Here is a 10,000-nt window from a genome sequence, read left to right as displayed (position 1 = left end):
ATGCAGTGGCAGAAATGGCAACTGCAGAATGAGAAGTTTCTGGGTCTGACGAAACTGTGTCTTGCGGCCATGGTCCGTAACATGCTCATCATTCTAGCTTTCATGCAGATTATTATGCAAATTGTGAGCGTCATGGAAGTGGGACATTCAAATACACTTCCTGACGATTAACGCATTTCCAAGCTGCCTACAATATTAATTCAATTTGCATGCAACCTGGATTTATTACTGCCTCATTGACCATCTCTAGTCTCTAAGAGTTATCATTTAACTCTGTCCAACCTTAACAAACTCCAAGTTAACGCTTGAAATGCTTTCATGGACTACATGAGAGAAACTATTTAAAATGGTCAGAAAAGGTGAACAGGGCGTGGGGGTATAGCTCAGTGGTAGAGCATTCGACTGCAGATCGAGAGGTCCTTGGTTCAAATCCGAGTGCCCCCTTGACATGATCTAGCTCTTTGCTCTTTCTCTAAACTCTTTACATAAACCAATACTCTCAAGGCAGTAATAAAGAGAACTACGTTAATCAAAATATCCCGTTATGCTGCAGAATCGTAGTAACTTGGTGAAAGTTCACATGCTCCCTCCAAGCAACCACATTTCTGAAGTGTTCTTTTCTTTACATATTCAAAGTAAATTTGTTTTTTCTTTCCATACGTATTTTAAAGGATCCTGCAAAAGAACAGCAAAAGCTACAAAATGTCTACAATGTAAGTCCTCCACTCAAATTAGCAAAGCAGAAGAACTTTGGGCTTCGTCATCTGCTGCCAAATACACATGTGCTGGGGTCTAATGCACTTCCTGACGATTAACGCATTTCCAAGCTGCCTACAATATTAATTCAATTTGCATGCAACCTGGATTTCTTACTGTCTCATTGACCATCTCTAGTCTCTAAGAGTTATCATTTAACTCTGTCCAACCTTAACAAACTCCAAGTTAACGCCTGAAATGTTTTCATGGACTACATGAGAGAAACTATTTAAAATGGTCAGAAAAGCTGAACAGAGCGTGGGGGTATAGCTCAGTGGTAGAGCATTTGACTGCAGATCGAGAGGTCCTTGGTTCAAATCCGAGTGCCCCCTTGATATGATTTAGTTCTTTGCTCTTTCTTTAATCTCTTTACATAAACCAATACTCTCAAGGCAGTAATAAAGAGAACTACGTTAATCAAAATATCCCGTTATGCTGCAGAATCGTAGTAACTTGGTGAAAGTTCACATGCTCCCTCCAAGCAGCCACATTTCTGAAGTGTTCTTTTCTTTACATAGCCAAAGTAAATTTGTTTTTTCTTTCCATACGTATTTTAAAGGATCCTGCAAATGAACAGCAAAAGCTACAAAATGTCTACAATGTAAGTCCTCCACTCAAATTAGCTAAGCAGAAGAACTTTGGGCTTCTACATCTGCTGCCAAATACACATGTGCTGGGGTCTAATGCAGTGGCAGAAATGGCAACTGCAAAATGAGAAGTTTCTGGGTCTGACGAAAGAGTCTCTTGCGGCCATGGTCCGTAACATGCTAATCATAGTGTTGGGCGAACATCTAGATGTTCGGGTTCGGGCCGAACAGGCCGAACATGGCCGCGATGTTCGGGTGTTCGACCCGAACTCCGAACATAATGGAAGTCAATGGGGACCCGAACTTTTGTGCTTTGTAAAGCCTCCTTATATGCTACATACCCCAAATTTACAGGGTATGTGCACCTTGGGAGTGGGTACAAGAGGAAAAAAAAATTTAGCAAAAAGAGCTTATAGTTTTTGAGAAAATCGATTTTAAAGTTTCAAAGGGAAAACTGTCTTTTAAATGCGGGAAATGTCTGTTTTCTTTGCACAGGTAACATGCTTTTTGTCGGCATGCAGTCATAAATGTAATACATATAAGAGGTTCCAGGAAAAGGGACCGGTAATGCTAACCCAGCAGCAGCACACGTGATGGAACAGGAGGAGGGTGGCGCAGGAGGAGAAGGCCACGCTTTGAGACACAACAACCCAGGCCTTGCATGAGGACAAGAAGCGTGCGGATAGCATGCTTTGTACCACCATGCAGTCATAAATGTAATAAAGATAAGTGGTTCAATAAACAGGGACCACGCGGCAACGCTAACCCAGCAGCAGCACACGTGATGGAACAGGAGGAGGCGCAGGAGGAGAAGGCCACGCTTTGTGAGACACAACAACCCAGGCCTTGCATGAGGACAAAAAGCGTGCGGATAGCATGCTTTGTACCGCCATGTAGTCATAAATGTAATAAAGATAAGAGGTTCAATAAACAGGGACCACGCGGCAACGCTAACCCAGCAGCAGCAGCAGCAGCAGCACACGTGATGGAACAGGAGGAGGCGCAGGAGGAGAAGGCCACGCTTTGTGAGACACAACAACCCAGGCCTTGCATGAGGACAAAAAGCGTGCGGATATAGCAGCAATGCTTTTTGCCGCCATGCAGTCATAAATGTAATACAGATGAGAGGTTCAATAAACAGGGACCGGAAACGCTAAACCATCCCAGATGTTCATCGGTCATGTTACTTGGTTGGGGTCCAGGAGTGTTGCGTAGTCGTTTCCAATCCAGGATTGATTCATTTTAATTTGAGTCAGACGGTCTGCATTTTCTGTGGAGAGGCGGATACGCCGATCTGTGATGATGCCTCCGGCAGCACTGAAACAGCGTTCCGACATAACGCTGGCTGCCGGGCAAGCCAGCACCTCTATTGCGTACATTGCCAGTTCGTGCCAGGTGTCTAGCTTCATGCCCGGTTTCAGGTCCAGCGGTGCCAGCCACAAATCCGTCTGTTCCTTTATTCCCCTCCAAATTTCCTCCCCTGTGTGCTGCTTATCCCCAAGGCAGATCAGCTTCAGCAACGCTTGCTGACGCATGCCAACAGCTGTGCTGCACTGCTTCCACGATCCTACTGCTGCTGGTGCTGGGTTAGCATTTCCGGATGAGGTACAGCTTTGAGATGCGTTGGAGGAGAAGGAGTCAGAGAGGTAGGTGCTGCTGTTGTTATCCAGCTGTTTGCGGCGTGGGCAACACCCGCGCCGTAGCAGGTGAGGAATCGCTGCCAGGCTCCACAAGGTTCACCCAGTGCGCGGTAAGGGAGATGTATCGACCCTGGCCGAACGCACTCGTCCAGGTGTCAGTGGTGAGGTGAACCTTGCAGGCAACGGCATTCTTCAAGCTTCGGGTTATTTAGCTGACCACGTGCTCATGCAACTCAGGCACTGCAGAGCGCGCAAAGTGGTAGCGGCTGGGAACCACGTAACGTGGGATGGCCACTGACATCATGCCCTTGAAGCTGTTTGTCTCCACCACTCGATATGGCAGCATTTCGCAGGCCAGAAGCTTGGCTATGCTGGCTGGCTGTTACTGCCACGGCCCGGGGGTCATTTGCTGGCAATTTCCTCTTGTGCTCAAACATCTCAGAAACAGACAACTCAACCGTAGCGCTGCACACCGAAGGGCTGTTGGTTGTTGTGTTTGATGAACACTGGGAGACCTCAAGAGCACTAGTCCGGAAAGTGACAGTGTCAGCATCGTCTGATGTTTGTGAATGTTGTGAACCACGCAATGGCTGGGCTACTGCTGCTGCTGAGGCGGGTCTGGTGGTGAGTCTGGTGAACCCAAGGGAGGCAGTGTTGCTGGTGGTACCCTGTCCTGCCGCGTTTGCCCACAGAGTGGGATGTTTGGATAGAATGTGGCGGCTCATGCTGGTGGTGGAGAGGTTGTTAATACTTTTCCCCCTGCTCAGGCGGGTCTTGCACACCTTGCAAATCGCCATGGTAACATCCTCAGTGCAGTCTTCAAAGAAAGCCCAGACTTTAACTGGCTGAGGACTCGGACCTCGTGCGTGATGTGCTGGTGCTGCTTAACCCACTGCTGGACGCTTGAGAGGTCATCCAAGTAATTATCTGGTCCTGTTCTTTTGGATCTGTGAGGGTTGTTGTCCTGGACAACATGGGCAGTATTGAGTGGGTTTTCTTGGGTGCTCCCCTGTGGCCTGTACGTGAACCGTCAGGGGAAACACCTCTTCCCTTGCCCCTCCCTCTTTCACCGGATTTCTTCCTCATTTCACTTATCCTTAAAGTACACGCTGACTGGCAGCAGTACAGTGGCAGTACAGAAATGCTATACAGTGGTGGGTGAGCGGTGTACCACTATTGTCAGCAGTGACACAGAGCACAATGCTATACTGTGGCGGGTGAGCGGTGTACTACTGTTCCCAGCAGACACAGAGTGGAAGTAAACACAATGCTATATAGTGTGGCTGAGCCGTGTACACAGAGTGGCATTAAACACAATGCTATATAGTCTGCTATATAGTCACCCCGAACAGGGTGATGTTCTGCAGAACCCGAACAGTGGCAAACACTGTTCGCCCAACACTACTGGGAGGGAACGCAGATTTTAGTACCTAAACACACGATACAACATGTTTTCCGGGGTCGGACTCTGAGGCACATACAGATGGTCCCGATCATCATCCTCATCATACAACTCTTCTCCTGAGTCTGACCCACCCACCACCTCTGCCACCCCAACATCCCCAGACACAGACCCCTCATCGTCCTCAACATTAACTTGGGATGCTGGCCTGAGCCAGACCTCCTCCTCCACATCAGGCCCCATCATCTCCTCAATGGCAGCCCTCATTAATCGCTCTGGCGACGGACTGATGGACACAACGTTCTCCTCCGGGGAGGGCTGCTGCTGACCACTGGCTGCTGGGGTGGATGTTATAGCTTGCGTGGGGCGTTGGCTGTTGCTGTTGTTGGGAGTGCTGCTCACAGCGGAGGTCTCTGGGGAACTCATGTTGAGCTCATATAGTGGTTGACGGTGAGTGGAGTATTACTGATCCCAGCAATATACACACTGACTGGCAGAGTACGCAATGCTATATAGTGTGGCTGAGCGAGGTACACAGAGTGGCAGTAAACAGAATGCTATATAGTGTGGCTGAGCGAGCGGTGTACCACTATTCCCAGCAGACACAGAACAGTGAACAGAATGCTATATAGTGTGGCTGAGCGAGCGGTGTACCACTATTCCCAGCAGACACAGAACAGTGAACAGAATGCTATATAGTGTGGATGAGCGAGCGGTGTACCACTATTCCCAGCAGACACAGAACAGTAAACAGAATGCTATATAGTGTGGCTGAGCGAGCGGTGTACCACTATTCCCAGCAGACACAGAACAGTGAACAGAATGCTATATAGTGTGGCTGAGCGAGCGGTGTACCACTATTCCCAGCAGACACAGAACAGTGAACAGAATGCTATATAGTGTGGCTGAGCGAGCGGTGTACTACTGTTCCCAGCAGACACAGAACAGTACACAGAATGCTATATAGTGTGGCTGAACGAGCGGTGTACTACTGTTCCCAGCAGACACAGAACAGTACACAGAATGCTATATAGTGTGGCTGAACGAGCGGTGTACCACTATTCCAAGCAGACACAGAACAGTGAACAGAATGCTATATAGTGTGGCTGAGCGAGCGGTGTACCACTATTCCCAGCAGACACAGAGTGGCAGTAAACAGAATGCTATATAGTGTGGCTGAGCGAGGTACACAGAGTGGCAGTAAACAGAATGCTATATAGTGTGGCTGTGCAAGCGGTGTACTACTATTCCCAGCAGACACAGAGTGGCAGTAAACAGAATGCTATATAGTGTGGCTGAGCGAGGTACACAGAGTGGCAGTAAACAGAATGCTGAGCGAGCGGTGTACTACTATTCCCAGCAGCGACACACAATGACTGGGGGGGACCCTGGCTAGCGTGGCTGGAGCGCGAACTACCCTGCCTGCCTACCCAAAGCTAAACCCACAGACAAATGGCGGAGATATGACGTGGTTCGGGTATTTATTTACCCGAACCACGTGACAGTTCGGCCAATCAGAGCGCGTTCGGGTCCGAACCACGTGACCCGTTCGGCCAATCACAGCGCTAGCCGAACGTTCGGGGAACGTTCGGCCATGCGCTCTTAGTTCGGCCATATGGCCGAACGGTTTGGCCGAGCACCGTCAGGTGTTCGGCCGAACTCGAACATCACCCGAACAGGGTGATGTTCTGCAGAACCCGAACAGTGGCGAACACTGTTCGCCCAACACTATCTTTCATGCAGATTATTATGCAAATTGTGAGCATCATGGAAGTGGGACATTCAAATACACTTCCTGACGATTAACGCATTTCCAAGCTGCCTACAATATTAATTCAATTTGCATGCAACCTGGATTTATTACTGTCTCATTGACCATCTCTAGTCTCTAAGAGTTATCATTTAACTCTGTCCAACCTTAACAAACTCCAAGTTAACGCTTGAAATGCTTTCATGGACTACATGAGAGAAACTATTTAAAATGGTCAGAAAAGCTGAACAGAGCGTGGGGGTATAGCTCAGTGGTAGAGCATTCGACTGCAGATCGAGAGGTCCTTGGTTCAAATCCGAGTGCCCCCTTGACATGATCTAGCTCTTTGCTCTTTCTCTAAACTCTTTACATAAACCAATACTCTCAAGGCAGTAATAAAGAGAACTACGTTAATCAAAATATCCCGTTATGCTGCAGAATCGTAGTAACTTGGTGAAAGTTCACATGCTCCCTCCAAGCAACCACATTTCTGAAGTGTTCTTTTCTTTACATATTCAAAGTAAAATTTTTTTTTCTTTCCATACGTATTTTAAAGGATCCTGCAAAAGAACAGCAAAAGCTACAAAATGTCTACAATGTAAGTCCTCCACTCAAATTAGCAAAGCAGAAGAACTTTGGGCTTCTACATCTGCTGCCAAATACACATGTGCTGGGGTCTAATGCACTTCCTGACGATTAACGCATTTCCAAGCTGCCTACAATATTAATTCAATTTGCATGCAACCTGGATTTCTTACTGTCTCATTGACCATCTCTAGTCTCTAAGAGTTATCATTTAACTCTGTCCAACCTTAACAAACTCCAAGTTAACGCTTGAAATGCTTTCATGGACTACATGAGAGAAACTATTTAAAATGGGCAGAAAAGCTAAACAGAGCGTGGGGGTATAGCTCAGTGGTAGAGCATTCGACTGCAGATCGAGAGGTCCTTGGCTCAAATCCGAGTGCCCCCTTGATATGATCTAGCTCTTTGCTCTTTCTCTAAACTCTTTACATAAACCAATACTCTCAAGGCAGTAATAAAGAGAACTACGTTAATCAAAATATCCTGTTATGCTGCAGAATCGTAGTAACTTGGTGAAAGTTCACATGCTCCCTCCAAGCAACCACATTTCTGAAGTGTTCTTTTCTTTACATATTCAAAGTAAATTTGTTTTTTCTTTCCATACGTATTTTAAAGGATCCTGCAAAAGAACAGCAAAAGCTACAAAATGTCTACAATGTAAGTCCTCCACTCAAATTAGCAAAGCAGAAGAACTTTGGGCTTCTACATCTGCTGCCAAATACACATGTGCTGGGGTCTAATGCACTTCCTGACGATTAACGCATTTCCAAGCTGCCTACAATATTAATTCAATTTGCATGCAACCTGGATTTATTACTGTCTCATTGACCATCTCTAGTCTCTAAGAGTTATCATTTAACTCTGTCCAACCTTAACAAACTCCAAGTTAACGCTTGAAATGCTTTCATGTACTACATGAGAGAAACTATTTAAAATGGTCAGAAAAGCGGAACATAGCGTGGGGGTATAGCTCAGTGGTAGAGCATTCGACTGCAGATCGAGAGGTCCTTGGTTCAAATCCGAGTGCCCCCTTGATATGATCTAGCTCTTTGCTCTTTCTCTAATCTCTTTACATAAACCAATACTCTCAAGGCAGTAATAAAGAGAACTACAATAATCAAAATATCCCGTTATGCTGCAGAATCGTAGTAACTTGGTGAAAGTTCACATGCTCCCTCCAAGCAACCACATATCTGAAGTGTTCTTTTCTTTACATATCCAAAGTAAATTTGGTTTTTCTTTCCATACGTATTTTAAAGGATCCTGCAAAAGAACAGCAAAAGCTACAAAATGTCTACAATGTAAGTTCTCCACTCAAATTAGCAAAACAGAAGAACTTTTGGCTTCTACATCTGCTGCCAAATACACATGTGCTGGGGTCTAATGCAGTGGCAGAAATGGCAACTGCAGAATGAGAAGTTTCTGGGTCTGACGAAAGAGTCTCTTGCGGCCATGGTCCGTAACATGCTAATCATTCTATCTTTCATGCAGATTATTATGCAAATTGTGAGCGTCATGGAAGTGGGACATTCAAATACACTTCCTGACGATTAACGCATTTCCAAGCTGCCTACAATATTAATTCAATTTGCATGCAACCTGGATTTATTACTGTCTCATTGACCATCTCTAGTCTCTAAGAGTTATCATTTAACTCTGTCCAACCTTAACAAACTCCAAGTTAACGCTTGAAATGCTTTCATGGACTACATGAGAGAAACTATTTAAAATGGTCAGAAAAGCTGAACAGAGTGTGGGGGTATAGCTCAGTGGTAGAGCATTCGACTGCAGATCGAGAGGTCATTGGTTCAAATCCGAGTGCCCCCTTGATATGATCTAGCTCTTTCTCTAAACTCTTTACATAAACCAATACTTTCAAGGCAGTAATAAAGAGAACTACGTTAATCAAAATATCCCGTTATGCTGCAGAATCGTAGTAACTTGGTGAAAGTTCACATGCTCCCTCCAAGCAACCACATTTCTGAAGTGTTCTTTTCTTTACATATTCAAAGTAAATTTGTTTTTTCTTTCCATACGTATTTTAAAGGATCCTGCAAAAGAACAGCAAAAGCTACAAAATGTCTACAATGTAAGTCATCCACTAAAATTAGCAAAGCAGAAGAACTTTGGGCTTCTACATCTGCTGCCAAATACACATGTGCTGGGGTCTAATGCACTTCCTGACGATTAACGCATTTCCAAGCTGCCTACAATATTAATTCAATTTGCATGCAACCTGGATTTCTTACTGTCTCATTGACCATCTCTAGTCTCTAAGAGTTATCATTTAACTCTGTCCAACCTTAACAAACTCCAAGTTAACGCTTGAAATGTTTTCATGGACTACATGAGAGAAACTATTTAAAATGGTCAGAAAAGCTGAACAGAGCGTGGGGGTATAGCTCAGTGGTAGAGCATTCGACTGCAGATCGAGAGGTCCTTGGTTCAAATCCGAGTGCCCCCTTGATATGATCTAGCTCTTTGCTCTTTCTCTAATCTCTTTACATAAACCAATACTCTCAAGGCAGTAATAAAGAGAACTACAATAATCAAAATATCCCGTTATGCTGCAGAATCGTAGTAACTTGGTGAAAGTTCACATGCCCCCTTCAAGCAACCACATATCTGAAGTGTTCTTTTCTTTACATATCCAAAGTAAATTTGGTTTTTCTTTCCATACGTATTTTAAAGGATCCTGCAAAAGAACAGCAAAAGCTACAAAATGTCTACAATGTAAGTTCTCCACTCAAATTAGCAAAACAGAAGAACTTTTGGCTTCTACATCTGCTGCCAAATACACATGTGCTGGGGTCTAATGCAGTGGCAGAAATGGCAACTGCAGAATGAGAAGTTTCTGGGTCTGACGAAAGAGTCTCTTGCGGCCATGGTCCATAACATGCTAATCATTCTATCTTTCATGCAGATTATTATGCAAATTGTGAGCGTCATGGAAGTGGGACATTCAAATACACTTCCTGACGATTAACGCATTTCCAAGCTGCCTACAATATTAATTCAATTTGCATGCAACCTGGACTTATTACTGTCTCATTGACCATCTCTAGTCTCTAAGAGTTATCATTTAACTCTGTCCAACCTTAACAAACTCCAAGTTAACGCTTGAAATGCTTTCATGGACTACATGAGAGAAACTATTTAAAATGGTCAGAAAAGCTGAACAGAGTGTGGGGGTATAGCTCAGTGGTAGAGCATTCGACTGCAGATCGAGAGGTCATTGGTTTAAATCCGAGTGCCCCCTTGATATGATCTAGCTCTTTGC

At 45.1% G+C, this 10,000-nt stretch overlaps 8 non-coding genes across 8 annotated transcripts; all 8 read left to right on the top strand.

Annotated features, from left to right (window-relative positions):
- The first annotated feature begins 372 nt into the window (after positions 1-372).
- Positions 373-444, top strand: TRNAC-GCA (transfer RNA cysteine (anticodon GCA)). The gene has a single exon. It is a non-coding gene; the product is annotated as a tRNA-Cys (tRNA).
- A 572-nt stretch (positions 445-1,016) lies between these two features.
- Positions 1,017-1,088, top strand: TRNAC-GCA (transfer RNA cysteine (anticodon GCA)). Its single transcript has one exon. It is a non-coding gene; the product is annotated as a tRNA-Cys (tRNA).
- Positions 1,089-6,392: 5,304 nt separating this feature from the next.
- On the top strand, positions 6,393-6,464 carry TRNAC-GCA (transfer RNA cysteine (anticodon GCA)). The gene has a single exon. It is a non-coding gene; the product is annotated as a tRNA-Cys (tRNA).
- A 572-nt stretch (positions 6,465-7,036) lies between these two features.
- Positions 7,037-7,108, top strand: TRNAC-GCA (transfer RNA cysteine (anticodon GCA)). Its single transcript has one exon. It is a non-coding gene; the product is annotated as a tRNA-Cys (tRNA).
- Positions 7,109-7,680: 572 nt separating this feature from the next.
- Positions 7,681-7,752, top strand: TRNAC-GCA (transfer RNA cysteine (anticodon GCA)). The gene has a single exon. It is a non-coding gene; the product is annotated as a tRNA-Cys (tRNA).
- Positions 7,753-8,475: 723 nt separating this feature from the next.
- On the top strand, positions 8,476-8,547 carry TRNAC-GCA (transfer RNA cysteine (anticodon GCA)). The gene has a single exon. It is a non-coding gene; the product is annotated as a tRNA-Cys (tRNA).
- A 565-nt stretch (positions 8,548-9,112) lies between these two features.
- On the top strand, positions 9,113-9,184 carry TRNAC-GCA (transfer RNA cysteine (anticodon GCA)). Its single transcript has one exon. It is a non-coding gene; the product is annotated as a tRNA-Cys (tRNA).
- A 723-nt stretch (positions 9,185-9,907) lies between these two features.
- TRNAC-GCA (transfer RNA cysteine (anticodon GCA)) lies at positions 9,908-9,979 on the top strand. Its single transcript has one exon. It is a non-coding gene; the product is annotated as a tRNA-Cys (tRNA).
- Positions 9,980-10,000: the final 21 nt, after the last annotated feature.

This window comes from Hyperolius riggenbachi, chromosome 7 (genome assembly GCF_040937935.1).
Source record: "Hyperolius riggenbachi isolate aHypRig1 chromosome 7, aHypRig1.pri, whole genome shotgun sequence".
Classification (NCBI taxonomy): Eukaryota; Metazoa; Chordata; class Amphibia; order Anura; family Hyperoliidae; genus Hyperolius; species Hyperolius riggenbachi.
The sequence above is the reverse complement of the archived record's forward strand: the minus strand, read 5'-3'. Positions and strand labels throughout refer to the sequence as shown.